The following is a 16672-nucleotide window of genomic DNA, read 5'->3' on the forward strand; positions in this document are numbered from 1 at the left end:
GAAGGTTCATTTCCAGATGTTTCGTCACCATACTAGGTGAAGATGTTACCTAGTTGGGTGACGAAATATCTGGAAATGAACCTTCCAACTCAGCGAGCAAACCTACATCCAATAATAATTAGACTGACAAAAGATCTGAGGTTCAGAAATATTCAAAGGGTGTGGTGCATTTTTAATGGATAGACCCTCCTTGAGGTAAGATGTAATCCATCTCAATCTATTCAATGACCCAAAATACTCCATGGAATTTTGAAATATTCCACATATTTGGCTGCCTTCACCCAAATTCTACACTTTTCCAAATGTTGGGGCACCTTTTTCAATCTGTCACCATGGATCTGCCTATTCCATCCTGAAGTAAGTGTGTCCTACAAATAACACTGTACTCCTTGAATTCCTGCAAAATTGGATGGTCACCCCTCAAAACATTTTGGGGGGAGCTGAAGGAACACCAAACGTCTGGTCCTCCTTCAGCCTTTACCCTTCCCACACTGCCAGGTTAACTGGCACATTATTGGGAACATCCAGGAAATAATTAACAATGAGAAACATTGAGCTGTTCCACATACACACCAAACTATTTCAATCACACTCTCCTCTCCCAGCAATACCTGTTGATGCAGACCATCTTCAAAAGTCAGTCCAAAGTCAAAAGTTACAAACAATCTTTCCACAAAGTCTGGATTTGTAAAGCTATTTCACAGCAAAACACCTTCCCACTCTCCACCCCACCACCCTCCCACACCCCCCCCCCCCCCCCCCCCCCAACTCCCCCACGCCCTAGCCCTGTTTCACTGAAGCCTTTTCCAATACAAACTTGTTTGGCCAAGGATATCCTCAGTCTCATTCCCAAACACCAGCTGGTGGTGGTGGCTGTGTCAGACCCGGTGCAGGGGTAAAGGCTGAGTCAGATCCCAGGGGTGTGGGGGTTGTGGGGAAGGGGGATAACAGAGTATCGAGCCAAGTGCCAGGGTCTGCGGGAGCTGTACTTGGCAGTGTTTATGGATAAGACTCTGCAATCCCCAACTGTATGCCTCAAGTTGTTTCCTGTGGGCTAATCAAAACTTGGAAAATATTGTTTCAAGATTAGCAATTTGCCAGAATCTTAAAATCTATTAGATGTACGATACAGTACAATACAGCACAGGAACAGGCCCTTCTGCCCACCAAGCCTATTCCAATTCCCAGTCCTTATTTAGCTCTGCTTATTGCCCATGCACAGTTTCTATGTCTCTGTTTGCTTCCCATTCATGTGACTATCAAGATTCACCTTGGAAACTTAGCTAAAGTGCCTGCTTCCACCACCTCCACTGGCAGTGCGTTCCAGTGAAAAATGTTCCCCCCACTCTTCCTGTAAACTTCCTCCCCTCTCACCTTGAACCTGTGCCCTCTCGTAGTTGACCATTCCATCCTGGGAAAATCCTCCGACTAACCACCCTGCCTATGTCTCTCGTAATCTTGTAGACCTCGATCAGGTCACCTCTCAGCCTCTATCTTTCTAGTGAAAGCGTTCTGAGTAGATGGTCTGACTTCTAAAAGGTGATCACTGTATTGTTCACACACAGAGGACAGGAAAACAGAAAAGCAGCCTCTGATCCCAGTAATACCTTCTGCTCTAAGAAAACTTTCACACAATCTACAGGGATTTCTTTTTCCAGAGGATGTAAGCATTGTCGTAATCATACTGCTTAATGGATAGAATATCTTGAGGATGTCTTTTAACTGAAACAGTCAGAGCTGGGTGTTCTCAGTACGTTCTGTCAGAAAACTGTTTTATTGAAGATCTTAATATAGAACTGACATATCAATTTCACTGAATACACTGCAGGTAACAGAACACAGAATATGCAACCAAGGATTGACAATATTTGGAGGGTCCATCCGAAAGTCACTGTGATGCATCTGATCTCAGAGATATACTTACAAAATGCAGCTAAACTAATTAGCAATGCCAATTGGATGGGTGCAATGATAGTTGGGTGCTCAGGTATAATTGAGAAGGAAATAGTGTTATTTTTACCTTGGACAGTGAGCATACAGGCTTATCACATGTTTCAGGGAGGAAATTAGTTTTTCTGTGCATGCATTGTAGCACTTCTTTATATTTAACCAAAATGAAAAACTTGACCTTGTGGGTGAAACTAATTGTAATGGATAAGGTTGGCAACCTAACATCCAAATGTATTTATCTGCTCATGGTTGCAGAGTTTGGCAAACAGCCCATGAATAAATCACAAGGTAGCAGCTCCCTTCTCCATTCTCAAACTAAAAATACTTTTAAAAGAAGGTAACAGAATCACAGCAGATTGCGTGTTAGCATATGCTGCTCCATTATTCAACAAAGCAGGAAGAGAGGCATCTGCTTTATCATGTGCTTTAACCCAATGATGCAACCTAAGGTTAGAGGCAATGCTCTGGAGTATCTCAGGCTATGAGTGTTTACACATACCCTGAGGCTGATTGGTCTTTATCTCTAAGTAAGACTCTTTGGCAGCAACAATAGAAGTTGCTGGAAAAGCTCAGCAGGTCTGGCAGCACCTGTGGAGAGAAATCAGTGTTAATGTTTCAGGTCCTGTAACCCTTCCTCAGATGATTCTTTAGCACCTTATATCCTGTAACACATCCTTATCTGCATCTGGATGTATCAGGAGATCATTTACAGCTCTCCAGTGCAGTACCTAAAACCTTCCTCTCTTCACTCTGGACTAATATCTTTTCTCTGACTGATGTTAGAGTCACATAATCAGTTACATCATGATTATATAAATAAAAGAAGTAAAACACTGTAGATTTTGAATATCTGAACTAAGGAACAAAGCAGTGGGGAAAGTCAGGAAGTCTGGCAGCATCTGTGAAGGAAGAAACAGAGTTCACATCTCATGAGTTTTCTTCAATTTCATTACGCAACAAGAACCACAAACTACATGCCTGTTATTCTGAGAATTGTTCTTAGAAGGTACAAGAATTTCTCATTAAGTTGTAATACGCTCAGAAAACCACAGTTTAATCGAAGTCAGCATGGTTGTATAAAAGGAAAATTATGTTTGAGGATGTAAGTAGTAGGATAACCAATAGGGAAGCTGTAGATCTCATGTACCTGGATTTCGAAAAGTCACTTAAAAAGGTGTCGCATAAAAGGGTAATGCATGAGGGTCATGGAGTTGGCTTCCAGGTGAATTTTCCCGTGTCCTGGTTTCCCCATGCAGATTCCTCCCTAACAACATTGTGGCTCTACCTCCAGCACATAGACTGCAGCGGTTCAAGAAGGCAACTCACCCCCACCTTCCCAAGGGCCGGGCAATAAATGCTGGGCCGAGCCGGTGATGCAAACATCCCACAAAGGAATATTTAAAAAAGAAGTTCTACCCCAGTAGCTGCAACCTGACTGGGCCAGGGGATCAGGATGACTGCACACCTTCTTGCATGATGACCTTGAGAATTTCTAAGCTCAGAAAGGCAAGGGTGAATTGTGTCATGTGATGTATGTGTGAGGCAGTCTGGGTTGGCTCTGTATGGTTAATACACTGTAGAGACACTGCTCTGTCTTAGTTATCCAAGCAACACAGATTGATAGAATCCTTACAGTTGGAAGCAGGCCATTCAGCCCATTGAGTCACATTGACACTCCAAAGACCATTCCACCCAAACCCACCTACCTATCCCTGTAACCTTGCATTTCCCATGATCAGTCCACCTAATCTGCACAGACCCTGGACTGGTACCAGAGGCTCCCTTGAATTACTGAGCTGGAATCCCTTGAGTAAAGACTATCCTCCTTCACTTGAGAAAGGCCTGTTGAGGAGCTTCCTGACTTTGTACCTGCACTAAATGGCAAGTCTAAGTAACCTGCATTTAGGATCTCTGGTCAATGGGGAAATGAGTAGAAAGGCAGGGCAGTGCACACAGGGATGCAGTGGGCATCCATGTATTCAGACTGAGTGGACTCTAGGTCAAGTGAAGAACCCAAAGATGCAGGATTGTCTTCAGGTTAGCATGCACGTTTAGTTGGCAATTAGGATGGCAAATGCATTATTAGCATTCATTTCAAGAGACCTAGAATACAAGAGCAGAGAGGCTGTATTTGAAATATTGTTGGCATTTTTGGGCCCAGTATCTAAGGAAAGATGTGCTGGCCTAGGAGAAGTTCCAGAGGAAGTTTCTAAGAATGATCTCGGGGATGAAGGGCCTGTCATATGAAGAGCAGTTCAGGACTCTAAGTCTGTACTCGATGGAGTTTCGAAGGATGTGCAGGGAGTGATCTGACTAAAACTTACAGAATACTGAGAGGCCTGGATAGAATGGACATGGAGAAGATGTTTCCACTGGTGGGAGAGACTAGGACCCAAAGGGACAGCCTCAGAGTGAAGGGACAACCCTTTAGAACTGAGATGAGGAGGAATTTCTTCAGCCAGAGGGTGGGGAATCTGTGGAACTCATTGCTGCAGAGGGCTGTGGAGGCCAAATCATTGAGTGTGGTTATGACAGAGGTAGATAGGTTCTTGATTAGTAAGGGGATCAATGGTTACGGGGAGAAGGCAGGAGGATGGGGTTCAGAAAAATATCCGCCATGATTGAATGGTGGAGCAGCTCTGATGGGCTGAATGGCCTAATTCAGCTCCTACATATTATGAGGTAAAAACAATGACTGCAGATGCTGGAAACCAGATTCTGGATTAGTGGTGCTGGAAGAGCACAGCAGTTCAGGCAGCATCCAAGGAGCTTCGAAATCAACGTTTCGGGCAAAAGCCCTTCATACAAAACAAAGACACAGGTACAGGCGAATGTTAAGGGTTTGTGAGTCCATTAAGTATTCTAACAACAGTAGGGTAGAAACTGTTTTGAAACCGGCTGGTGCATGTGTTCAGGCTTCTGTACCTTCTCCCCGATGATAGAGGTTGTAGAAAAACATTGCCAGGGTTGGGTGGATCTTTGAGAATGCTGCCAGCCTTTCCTTGACAGTGGGCCTGGTAGATGGATTCTGTAGATGGGAGGTTGGCCTTTGTGGTTGTCTGGGCCTTTGTGATTGTCTGGGCCGAGTTCACCAATCTCTGTAACCGTCTCTGATCTCGAATGGTACAGTTGCTATACCAGGTAGTGATACAACCAGACAGAATGCTCTCAATGGCGCAGCTATACAAGTTGGCAAGGGTATTCCTGATGAAGGGCTTTTGCCCGAAACGTCGATTTCAAAGCTCCTTGGATGCTGCCTGAACTGCTGTGCTCTTCCAGCACCACTAATCCAGAACCCTACATATTATGGTCTTATTGCCTTACTTTTTATTTTAATTTTCCATTTTATGTCCTGCTATTATGTTTTAACCAAAGTTTGTAATTAGCATTAATTGAGAAGGGTTTAATGGCTAAAGTTTATTACATTTGAAAACAGTTTTTACATTCAAAAACTCAATTCAAAAGATTGCGCTTTGACCAAAGCAGTGAAGTCCTCAATTTAGCTTTGACTAAATGTGCTTAATTTAGCAATGATGGACCATTTACAAGTTCTCATACCCAACAAGTACATCATTATACTTGGGCCATGTGCAGCCCACAGTTTCTCTTTTCATGTGTTACTTATAATTCTATCTTAATGTGATTAATTGACCTTTTCTGCTTGAAGGAGACTCCTTACCCCTTTGTCATGCATCTAAAAAGGGACAAAAGTAAAATTAGTGTAGAAAATTGTGTCAGCAAGGCCAGCAACTATTAGGATAAACTATCGTTCAGCTATCTGTTTGTCAGAATATGTGTTTTCTATTTAACAATCATGAACAGGCAGAGGCTACACAAATCCTCAGATTGTTCTGTCATGTGAGACGTTTATGGCTGATTTTCAATCTTACCTCCATTTTCCCACCCATTCTCCAAATTCAATGTCTATAAATCAATCTCAACCTTAAATAAACTTAAGAGCTCATGTTCCACAGTCCTCTGGGTGGATAGTTCCAAGGAAGTGAGGAAAGAGTCCCACATCTCAGTCTGAAATAAATGTTTCCTTGAAAATACCTGCTATTTCAAACTATTCCAACTCGGGATACGTATCTCATCAAATCCTCTTGCAAACTTTCAAAAACAGGAGAGCATCATTATTCAACAGTTATTCATCAAAATACCAATGTGTTTAGTTCCATTCCATTGAATCTCCACATAGGATAGCCTCTTCTACGTTCCTGTTATCAATCTAATGTTGCTTTGGTGGTCCCATAAAGACAAGTTTATCCTTCCTTAACTATGGAGATTAAAACTATACACAGTAATCCCAGGTGGGCACTCATTAACGTGAGCGTGCCGTTGTTGGATTGGGGTGGACAAGGTCAGAAGTCACATGACACCAGGTTATAGTCTATCACTTCACCTGATGGTGGAGCAGTGCTCTGAAAAATTGTGATTTCAGATAAACCTGTTGGATGATAATCTGGTGTCAGGTGACTTCTAACATTGTTCTCATAAATACCTTGTAAAATTGCAACATGATTCACGTACTCTAACTCTTTTGCAACGAAGATCAACATGCCACGTGTTTTCATAATTACATATTGTACTTGAATGTTAAATTTCTATCCATTTTGCATAGGGCACAAATATCTCTGTAAAACAACAGTTAATGCTTGATCATTTAAAAAATATTTTGTTTTCTGATTTTTCTACTTTCAATCCATTGGAAGCAGTCCAGAATCGCCATTTGAAAGATCATAGTCAGTTCATGCATCATGTCCCTGGCAACTTCCCTTCTGAACCTTTGAGAATATGTCTCATTAATTTCTCCAGTATTTTCTCATTGATGGTTACGGGAGTTTTCTGCGTGCAAATTACCTTGGTATTTCCCATAGTACAACAGTGAGCATATTCCAGCAGTGATGACCCTTCTAAAGTGATTCATTGGTTGTGAAGGTGTGATATAAATCTACGATTTTTCTTTCTTTCCTTTACAAATAGTAATTGTTTAAAGTTTCTTACTCTCATTGTTTTCACATTATTGCAGGCATTTTTCCTGTGTCTTCTACATTGAAGACAGAATAGTTACTTAATATCATACTTCATACTCCTCATTTGAATTTCTCCTGTCTCAGTCTCTAAGGGACCCCTATTTATTAAAATTGCTCTCTTCCTTTTACATGCTTATGGAATGCTTACAGACAGTTTTCATGTTGCCCTCACTTTATTTTCATCCTTTGTACTATTTCTTTGGTCCTCTCTAGCTCATGCTTAAATCTTATCTAATCCTCACAATTATTACCCTTCCTGACAATATCATAAATCTCTTTTATTCCAATACTTAACCTGTGTGGTTAGCCATTGATCGATCTCTTTCTCCATGGAGTTTTACTTCTTAATTCGCATCAAATCTGCATTCCATTAAGAAATATTTATTTAAATGTTTGCTATGCATATCATATTGGCAATCACTTGCTAACGAGTATGATTGTCCACCTCAGAAAGTCCATGATACTGGTCATAGAACATAGAACATAGAAGAATACAGCGCAGTACAGGCCCTTCGGCCCTCGATGTTGCGCCGATCCAAGCCCACCTAACCTACACTAGCCCACTATCCTCCATATGCCTATCCAATGCCCGCTTAAATGCCCATAATGAGGGAGAGTCCACCACTGCTACTGGCAGGGCATTCCATGAACTCAAGACTCGCTGAGTAAAGAACCTAACCCTAACATCTGTCCTATACCTACCCCCCCTCAATTTAAAGCTATGCCCCCTTGTAATAGCTGACTCCATACGTGGAAAAAGATTCTCACTGTCGACCCTATCTAAACCCCTAATCATCTTATACACCTCTATCAAGTCACCCCTAAACCTTCTTTTCTCCAATGAAAACAACCCCAAGTGCCTCAGCCTTTCCTCATACGATCTTTCTACCATACCAGGCAACATCCTGGTAAACCTCCTCTGCACCCGTTCCAGTGCCTCCACATCCTTCCTATAGTATGGCGACCAAAACTGCACACAATACTCCAGATGTGGCCGCACCAGAGTCTTATACAACTGCAACATGACCTCAGTACTCCGGAACTCAATTCCTCTACCAATAAAAGCCAGTACGCCATATGCCTTCTTCACCGCACTATTTACCTGGGTGGCAACTTTCAAAGATTTGTGTACATGGACACCAAGGTCCCTCTGCTCATCCACACTACCAAGTATCCGACCGTTAGCCCAGTACCCCATCTTTTTATTACTCTTACCAAAGTGAATCACCTCACACTTAGCTACATTGAACTCCATTTGCCACCTTTCTGCCCAGTTCTGCAGCTTATCTATATCCCGCTGTAACCTGCCACATCCTTCCTCACTGTCAACAACTCCTCCGACTTTCGTATCATCCGCAAACTTGCTCACCCAACCTTCTAACCCCTCCTCCAGGTCATTTATAAAAATGACAAACAGCAATGGTCCCTAAACAGATCCTTGCGGAACACCACTAGTGACGGCACTCCAAGATGAACCTTTGCCATCAACTACTACCCTCTGTCTTCTTCCAGCCAGCCAACTCCTAATCCAAACCTCCAACTCACCCTCAATGCCATACCTCCATATTCTTTGCAGTAGTCTACCATGGGGAACCTTATCAAACGCCTTACTAAAATCCATATACACCACATCTACTGCTTTCCCCTCGTCCACCTCCTTAGTCACCTTCTCAAAGAATTCAATAAGGTTTGTGAGGCATGACTTGCCCTTCACAAAACCATGCTGACTATCCTTGATCACATTATTCCTATCCAGATGTTCATAAATCCTATCCCTTACAATTCTCTCTAAGATTTTGCCCACAACAGAAGTGAGACTCACCGGCCTATAGTTGCTAGGGTTATCCCTACTCCCCTTCTTGAACAAGGGAACCACATTTGCTAGCCTCCAATCTTCTGGCACTACTCCTGTAGACAACGAGGACATAAAAATCAAGGCCAATGGCTCTGCAATCTCCTCCCTTGCTTCCCAGAGAATCCTAGGATGAATGCCATCAGGCCCAGGGGACTTATCTATTTTCACCCTTTCCAGAATTTCCAACACCTCTTCTCTACATACCTCAAAGCCATCCATTCTACTTAATTGTGACTCAGTACTCACATTGACAACAATGTCCTGTTCCTGATTGAATACTGACGAAAAGTATTCATTCAGTGTCTCCCCAATCTCTTCAGCCTCCACACGCAACTTCCCACTACTATCCTTGACTGGACCTATTCCTACCCTAGTCATTCTTTTATTCCTGACATACCTATAGAAAGCCTTAGGGTTTTCCCTAATCCTACCAACTAAGGACCTTTCATGTCCCCTCCTTGCTGCTCTTAGTCATGGGTTCTGTTGGTCTTGTGTGATTGATGAGCCCAATCCTAGAGTCCCATCCCTGACCATGCATTTGATATTGCACATTTATCACAACTTTATATGTAATATCTTAGTCTATCCTAAGCAATGTTCTTAAGATATTGCACTTAAGTAATTGCCTATAAGTACACTAAGTATTTAAGTAACTTTGGACATGTGTATGTTACTCAAATACAACATTAAATTCCAACAAGTTATAATTACTTTTGCCAAGTGGATTTCTTACTGTGAGGTTACTAATTAACTCTAATTTATTACACAACGTGAGGCAATTGGTAGTGAGTCTAAATAAGGATTAGGAATCGGCACAGGTTTGGAATGCTGAAGGGCTTGTTCCTCTGATGTATTGGATTGTATTGTAAATAACCTCTACTTTGGGTGGTTTCTATGAAACTGCTTCATATGCATTCCATGAACTTGTCCTTCAAACTGATTTGCCAATTTGATTTGTTCAGTTTATGAAAAGATTAAAGTGCCTCAAAATAATGTCTTTCCTTTGTTGTATGTGTCTTTTATTTGTTGTTTAGAGCACTGTCCAATAGTATAGCAATTGCTAAGGGACCTACAGATGATTCCCACCAATATAGTCTTGTTAGTTCTTATCTCCACTCATTTGATGCAATTTCCTTCTCCTCTGAGCCAAAATCCTTCTTGGTTACTGTCCTTCTATCATCCTTTATTATCAGGCTAATGCCCCTGTTTGACTATCTTTACAAAATGTCAACTGGCTGATATATTTAGTTAGGCAAAAGGACTTTTGCCTGAAACGTCAATTTTCCTGCTCCTCGGATGCTGCCTGACCTGCTGTGCTTTTCCAGCACCACTCTGATCTAAACTCTGATATGTTTAGTTACCAATCTTGGTCAGTTTATACAACTGTGTTTCTGTAATGGTTACTTATTCTATTTATCCTATTACTGGTCAATTTGGATTCAGCCACACAGTAGTCTAAATTAACTGGGAATGGGATTTGACTAATAATGGGTTAAAAATATCTTGAGTGTCCTATAATTGCTGTTCTATGAGTGTACCATGACACCAGCAGTCAAGTAACCAATGGATAGATCTTAATAGCTTAATAGATCTTAATAGGTTCATCTTAATAGCTAAAAACAATTACTGCAGATGGGGAAATGAGGAAGCTGTTGAAGTCCACATTGATGCCCTGGGGTTTGAAGTGTTCCGAGGCGGAAGATGAGGCGTTCTTCCTCCAGGCATCTGGTGGTGAGGGAGTGGCGGTGAAGGAGGCCCAGGACCTCCATGTCCTCGGCAGAGTGGGAGGGGGAGTTGAAATGTTGGGCCACGGGGCGGTGTGGTTGATTGGTGCGGGTGTCCCAGCGATGTTCCCTAAAGCGTTCTGCTAAGAGGTGCCCAGTCTCTCCAGTGTAGAGGAGACCGCATCGGGAGCAACGGATACAATAAATGATATTAGTGGATGTGCAGGTAAAACTTTGATGGATGTGCCGAGGACATGGAGGTCCTGGGCCTCCTTCACCACCGCTCCCTCACCACCAGACGCCTGGAGGAAGAATGCCTCATCTTCCGCCTCGGAATACCTCAACCCCAGGGCATCAATGTGGACTTCAACAGCTTCCTCATTTCCCCTTCCCCCACCTCATCCTGGTTTCAAACTTCCAGCTCAGCACTGTCCCCTTGACCTGTCCGGACTTGTCCGACCTGCCTAGCTCCTTTTCCACCTATCCACTCCACCCTCTCCTCCCTGACCTATCACCTTCATCTCCTCCCCCACTCACCTATTATACTCTATGCTACTTTCTCCCCACCCCCACCCTCCTCTAGCTTATCTCTCCACGCTTCAGGCTCTCTGCCTTTATTCCTGATGAAGGGCTTTTGCCCGAAACGTCGATTTTGCTGCTCGTCAGATGCTGCCTGAGTTCATCTTAATAGGCCCAGTAAACCCAAAAAATAAAAAAGCCACAATTACATTAAAAAATGATGTTAATCCTCCCCATTGGCCCTGTATTTCAACATAAACATAGCTGTAGAGGCTAAAAATGAAAAAAAAAACACAAGTTACCAATCTCAACCCATGAGGCCACTGACTACAATTTTCATGAGTACTTTAAATTAGGTGGTTAGGCTCCCACCAGAAATAGATTGAACTGCCTTAAGTAGTTACCAAGGAGGAAAAGAGAAGCTAATAATGTGACATTCATTACTCAGACAACAGTCTCAACATCCAAACCAGGTATAAGAAATGATATTATTTAGATACAAGATTAGATGTTGCTGTCAGCATTCATACTTATCCTTGAGATATCAATGCTTTAGGAGTGTCATTTTCTATCAAACTGCCCGGTCTTTTATGCGTTCTGAAAACTGCAGTTTAGGCAACATAGATTTTGTGCACGAGAACACTGATGGTTTATAGCTGGCACAATAGTTTAAGATCACAGCATATTACAGGCAATTGGTGGCTCAGTGGTTAGCATTGGTACCTCACAGTACCAGGGACCTGTGAATGATTCCAGCCTTGGATGACTGTGCGGAGTTTGCATATTCACCCCGTGTCTGCGTGCGTTTCCTCCAGTTTCCTCCCACAGTCCAAAGATGTGCAGGTCAGGTGAATTGGCTGTGGGAAATGTTGGATTAAGGTAGGGGGGGATGATGCTCTTTGGAGCGTTGGTGCATACTCAATGAGTCATATAGCCACTTTCTGTAATGTAGAGATTTTATGAAGTATACCGGCCTGATATTTCACTACTGCAGAGACACCAATGCTGCTTAAACATAACTATTAATCTTTTTAAGTGCCAAATTTGGGCAACTAAAATACACTGCCTCAAGGTAGGCTTTCATCTTACCAACGTGGGCTTCCATCTCATCAATGTGGGCTTCCATCTCATCAATGTTCAAACCCATTCAAAATTGCATCTTCAAGAGTTGAGCCCCAAGTGTCTATGCAAGTGGTTTGAGCATTCAGAAAAAAGATGCTCTCTCATTACATCATAGATCATAGAATCATTCATAGAATCCCTACAGTGTGGAAACAGGCCATTTGGCCCAACAAGTCCAGACTGACTCTCCGAAGAGCTTCCTATCCAAACTCATTACCTTTCCCTGTAACCCTGTATTTCCCATGGCTAATCCACCTAACCTACACATCTTTTGAAGTGGGGGAAACTGGAGCACCCAGAGGCACGGGGCAGGGGAGGGTGGGGCGGTGGGGAGTGGGGGGTAATGTGCAAACTCCACACCGAAGACTGAAATCAAACCCAGATTCCTGGCACTGTGAGGCAGCAGTGCTAACCACTGAGCCACCATGCCACCCATCTTTGGCAAGATTTGAGAAAAGATTTTCTGTAGATGTTTCAGGGTTCATTTTGTGGTCCTTGGCTGACTGCTGAGCAGACAACTGTAAATCTGCTACAGATTCAAGTAATAAACTTTTCTCTACACATGCAGACTTTGGAAAACATTCTGTACCATCTCACAATTCAGTTCAGACAGAAATCAATATTGATAAGCAGCTTCGGAGGTCTGAAACTCCGTGTGCTGTATCAGGAAGTATGATCGTCCTCCTGCCAACACTAGTTGTTCCTCCTTTGTGCAGTTAAACACTGTCCTATTTCCTCGATACATCTAGTTAATCCATTCCATTGCTCTGCATCGTTCAGCATTGAACAATGATACTGTTAGCAGAGAGGATGTTTTATGCATGTTCTGGGAGCAGGAGATTATTCTGTTGAATAGTAAAGAGGATTAACACAGTTAGCCAGCTGGACATCATAGAATATGAGTTCCCTGATTAGGGTTGTTAATTTGATCCAATCAGAGAGCCCTGGCTGACAGGTAAAGGCAGCATTGTCAGAGATACTGACACTCTGGTCCCTGGCTCGAAATGAGACCGTACTAAAATCAAATACTGTTCGTGTATAGACAAAGGGTGACTTGGTGATGGTATACCGGCCTCTGTGTAGTTATTTCACAGCTAATCTAAGTTACTTTCCCTGCAGTTCTGATGACTTTAATAAACATTCTTTGAGCTCCTGAATATTATATTCTCCCTTCCTGTCACAACAGATGCTCATTGAAGAAAGGTGGGTATTATCCTTCATTCATTTCAATCATAATTTGGCCCCGAGCACTTGGGTTTTCTCTGTCAACAATGCTCAATTCTTCTAATATTGCTCAGGAAAGTGCTGTCCTGGCCCTTCCTCTTGCCACTGAAGCTGGTTAAAAGGTCCGTATGAGGTTTTGATGACAGTGGCCCATTTAGAGGCTAGCGTCCCCACCTTGAAGCTAAGGATTTGAGCTCCTGTCCAGGCCCTGATGGTCATGGGAGCTGTGCTCATAACTGACCCAAGATGAGTAACAACTCATAAATCCTTCCAATCTGTCAATGACAGGCTGTAAGAGTGGGAGAGAGCCTTGGTCAATGTGAGAGAAAGAGACTGAGGCCCCTACCATCACCATCAAAGGACTACAGCATTTGCTTTTATTCATTCATAGAATGATGGCATCTCTGACTGGGTCAGCATTTATTGCCCATCCCTAATTACCCAGAGGGCAGTTAAAAGTTATCTACATTGCTGTGGGTCTGGAGACACATATAGACCAGACCAGGTAAGGATGGCTATTTCCTTGCTTGAAGGACATTAGTGAACCAGGTGGGTTTTTCCAACAATTGTTTCATCACCACCATTAGTCTCTTTAATTCCAGATTTTTATTGAATTCAAATTCCACCATCTGCGGGATTTGAAGTTGGCCCTCCAGGCTGTTACCTGGGTCTCTGGATTAACTTGGCCATTTCATGGAAAAGTATTTGTTGCCATAGCAACCTGGATACTTTGGGGAGTTGGGTAGCTCAGTTGGCTAGACAGCTGGTGGCTGCAAACAGCATTCTGGTGTATTCAGGATCTGCCTCCTTCAATACTCATGGTGAATGCTGTGGCACTGTTGCACCTGCCTTTGGACAGACAGCATAAGAAGAAGCCCCATTGTTGTATTTCAAAGCTGCTTGTCAGTACAATTGATTTTATTCTCTGATTAGATTGCCTGTTGTGCACATATTTAAGGTGGATATTTCAGAACAGCTCAAAGTAAAACTGACAGTTAGTTAATCCAACCAAAAGTAACAGTAATCTCAGCAGCAGCTCATTAATATTAACAGCTAGACAGTAACAGCTACAAAGTGCTTGTAAACTATTCACTTGACCTAGATCTGCCTCAGTCTATTCTGTTTTCTCATGGCAATAGTGGATTGTGGTATAGTTTTGCATTATGTAAGTGAGGCTGACATTGCTGGAACATGAACAGGGCTTTCGCTGTCTTTTGTAATTAAAATCAAAACATTACCCAATAATTGAAACAAATCCCACAATACTAATTGGGAAATTGCCCAATGAGCAGTGACTCATGCTGTCGGTACAGTATTGCATTCTGAGTTCCTGACAGGTCTGTGTGTCAACAACTTAAAAGATAATCTGTGATGACATTAATAATTGAAAGTGAAAAATAGATGCATGTGTGCTCTGTAATTAAAGATGATTTCAAAGAGAATTTGCAATCAGTCAAATTTAATAAAAAATTGTTTCCTTTTCTCTTTGTGATTATGTGAATTAGGAAGAGCATCATAAATAATTAAGATGTGTTTTATGTTTAGCAGCTCTGTTTTTGAAAGAAGTGCTAATTATACAAGGATTCTTAAAATACTTTTAAAAGATTGTTAGTTAAGGGTAAGGTTTGAAAAATGATTTTATTTTAGTTCTACATACATAATGATAATGGGGGTCAGTGCCTTAATAATGTGCGTTATAGAATTGGCGTCTTACACAAAATCAGAAGAGATAGGAGCAGGAGGAGGTTATTTGGCCCTAGCTTTGCCTGTGGCCTGACATCTCCTCTCCTGCAATGCTGGTGGTCTGCTGGTAACATAACTGGACCAAATATCCAGAACCCCAGCCTACTGTCCTGGTGAGGTGGTTTCTCACCCAATCTCGCCAAATGGCAAAATTTGAATATAATAAAATCTGGAATTAAAAGTTTGGCAATGATAACCGTGGACCAATGATCAGGCTGATTAATGCTGTTTGTGGGTGGTTAGCTCACTTGACAGGACGGCAGGTGAGCGATGTCAACAGCATAGGTTACATTGAAGGATTCTCCTTCTCAGCCTCTCCCCTCACCTAAGGCACGCTGACCCTCAGGTTAGCATCATCAGCAGGCCTCTATATCTCTCTGTGTAATGAGAGACCTATCATTACCTGGTCTGGCCTATATCTATCTCAATAGGCACAGTGATGTGGTAGACTCTGAACTGTCCACTGAAACAGCTGCAAGCTGCTCAATAAGGGTTGTTAAGGACTGGAAACTAATGTGAGCAATGCCCATATTCTATATAAGGATAAACTCTCCATTAAAAATAACTGCAGTGTTCTGTAGCCCAGCCATTTAAATAAGATTCTGTTTTCCTATTCCTCCTGTAAAAATGGACAAACTCACATTTCACTCCATCTGAACTTTATGGATTGTTGAGGGGGAGATGGGTGAAAATAGCGTGAATGGCAGCAGTATCATTTTCCAAAGCAGACTGCAGCTACGATCCCCACAGGCAAGTGACCTCCAAGCCCAATTCACTGACTGCTTTCTTTCCACAGATGCTGCCAGACCTGCTGAGTTTTCCCAGCCATTCCTGTTTTTGTTTCTAATTTCCAACATCTTCAGTTCTTCTGTCTTTTGTTTAACTATATTAAGGTGTTTAAACAAGTAAGCTGTAAGTTTAACACAGTACTTAGGTCCCTCTAGAGTTCATTTTTAAAAAAACTGTACCAACCAATCAGTTTCCTGCACATTTAATGAATGTGTCTGGACTTCAGCTCTCGGGTTTGCTAACCTCTTAGTCTCTCTCTCAGACCATTTCTTGTTTGATGAAATACCAGAACAGCACCCTTTCCTTGTACTATATGGAACCTATACTCCATATTGGCCTCCAGATTATTCACTCCCTGCATTCTCAAAATCCTTCTTTATTTATCTGAGCAAAAATCCCAGAGATCTGAGTCAGAGCCTCAGCGTAGGAACCAAAATGAGCTAGTCGTTAAATTAACAGAGTGCTGTCACAAATGGACAGCTAAGTGTACCACTGATGACCACTGTGAAAGTTTATGCTTAAGTTAAATGTGAAACACAAAATTTGACTCGATTTCAGAAACTTTGCAGCCCTGAGAATTAACTTAAATAAATCAATTAAAAATTAATAACATTTAGAATTTCCGGTTCCCCAAAACGGGAGTTAAGTGCTCCATAAAGAGACAAAAAAAAACCTGCAGATGCTGGAATCCAAAGTAGACAGGCAGGAGGCTG

General features: G+C 42.2%; 1 protein-coding gene across 2 annotated transcripts in view; it reads left to right on the top strand.

Moving 5' to 3' along the window:
* The window catches only part of LOC122549455 (sodium/potassium-transporting ATPase subunit beta-1-interacting protein 3-like), a 480426-nt gene that overhangs the window by 422706 nt on the left and 41048 nt on the right, over nucleotides 1-16672 (top strand). The window lies entirely within an intron of this gene.

Source organism: Chiloscyllium plagiosum, unplaced genomic scaffold (assembly GCF_037043375.1).
Source record: "Chiloscyllium plagiosum isolate Xiang-an unplaced genomic scaffold, Cpla_swu_hap1 HiC_scaffold_4, whole genome shotgun sequence".
In the NCBI taxonomy this organism is placed as follows: domain Eukaryota; kingdom Metazoa; phylum Chordata; class Chondrichthyes; order Orectolobiformes; family Hemiscylliidae; genus Chiloscyllium; species Chiloscyllium plagiosum.